The sequence below is a fragment of the Malania oleifera genome, chromosome 2, assembly GCF_029873635.1.
Source record: "Malania oleifera isolate guangnan ecotype guangnan chromosome 2, ASM2987363v1, whole genome shotgun sequence".
Lineage (NCBI taxonomy): Eukaryota > Viridiplantae > Streptophyta > Magnoliopsida > Santalales > Ximeniaceae > Malania > Malania oleifera.
This window is the reverse complement of record NC_080418.1, coordinates 666,534-668,717: the sequence shown is the minus strand read 5'-3', so window position 1 is coordinate 668,717 and position 2,184 is coordinate 666,534.

Genomic DNA, 2,184 nt, shown 5'->3' with positions numbered 1-2,184 from the left:
GACGAACCGGAGTGGTTCACCGGTTCAACTTTGGTCCAACTCAACCAGCGTCCCACATACAATATTCTATTTCATTTAAATTCTCAGCTTGTTTGCAGCCCACCCTCCAACAATTTCTCAAAGACAAATAAATAAATAAAAATAATAAAATGAAATATATTATATATATAACAAAGCTCCTGTGTATGCGAGATCTAGGAAAGAGACAAACTACAATTAGTATATAGTACGTAACCTTACCTTGTATTTAATAAAATGAAATATAAAATAAAAATATATTCATATATATATATATATATATATATATATATATATAAAGGGATGCTCGCTCATGTGTACTTTTATCGTCGTCATATAATTTTGTCTTTCTATGCAGTGTACTATTTTGAGCCTATGGCCGAGAAGTTAGTTTTGTCAACACTCAACACTTAACACCTTTCGCCATATCCAAATAACGATTCAGTAACTATTTGTGTGAAAGATATCACACCTTATAAAAAACACAAAGACAATTGATGTGGGCTAGTGGTCTTTCACCTTTGGAGAACTTTTCCTCTTTCATTTTCTAGGTTTGTTGATTTTGTTAGCTCTTTAGCTCATAGTAACATTTTAACGAGTTGTGACTCCTAATTAAAGCAACTGGGCCTAGGTCGATGGTGATTGCCTTCACCAATGGAGATTAAGTGTTTGATTCTCCTTCATGCATATCACCTGTAATTTGTATTTATAAAAATAATATATTTATAAAAAATACAATAATAATGACTTTATTACGATACTTAGATGAGAGAGAGAGAGAGCATTACTAGAGTGAGATTCAATTTTATGAATATTCTAATCTTATTCAGAATTTGAATATATTTTTTCAAAATTTTATTTATTTCGAAGTTATTCCTAAAAAAATAGAATAAAAATTTTCAATTTTAAAATAAAAAAAAATTATGACCCGTTATAGCTTGCCAAAATAAAGTTTGAAATTTCTAATATTTTAATAATTTCATATCATATTTTTTTTATTTTGTTAAAAAATAAAATAATACGTATTAAATCATTAAAAACATTTAACATGAAATTGAGATTCTAATTTTGAATTTTTGAATTTGACAAGTATGTTTCAGATATTGAAAAATTGAATTTAAATTAATTTTTTTCCCCTTTTTAAATAATTTTAGAATTGTTTAAAAATTAAAAAAAAACAAGATTTTTAGCAATTTAAAAATAAAAATTTAATTTAAAAGTTCTTTTTTCAAAAATGAAAGTAAAAAAATTAAAGAATTCATACACTATTTTTCCATTTATTTCTATTTTTGAAAAGAAAAAAATATAGATGCTAAATTAAATTTGGTTCCCAATGTACCTTGAATACGTTTTACTTAATATAACTAAGACAACGAGGTGAAATTTTAAATTTTCAAAACTAATTACAATTAGGAATAATAATTCTATGACATTTTAGGCATATTTGCTATGCATGTTTTCTTCTGTGTCTTAGCATATGCTATTTAAACTATAAATAATGTCCTAAATAATAAAGCGATATTTTACTATGTTTTCAAAATAATAATAATAATAGTAATAATAATAAAAGAGCATATAATAGTTTCGAAGGGATAACATATGCGCCAACTGCAGTGATTATGGAAGGAACAACATTAAAAAAAAATTTTAAAAAAAATGTGGGTTATGAATTATTTTCAAGCTTAAATTTTATTTGAATAAAGGCTGCATATGGAATTTTAGATACTGCCCAATAATATGGGATTTAGCGATATATATCCACATCTATATTTATGCTATAAATTAATAAAAATATGAGTAAGATAAATTATTTTATGAAAAAATATTCTTATATTTAAAAAGTAAGACAAAATATTCATAAACAAGAGTAAATTTAAACAAAATTGGCTATACTTTATATAAATTATTGTTTGTGAACCCTCTTGAATTTTGATAGAAAGACACAAATTTTGCTTGATGTTTTCTAGTTTTTCAAATTTTATAGGATAATATTTGAAATATAAATTTTTCTTGAATTTGAATTTATATAAATTTGAGAGAAACTCAACATATAATCCGCAAGAAATTAATATTAAAATTTCACTCTCATATACAAAGTAAAAGTTTAAAATCTAGAAAAATAATGAGAAAATATTTTCTAACTTTTTTTATATATTTGAAAAATTG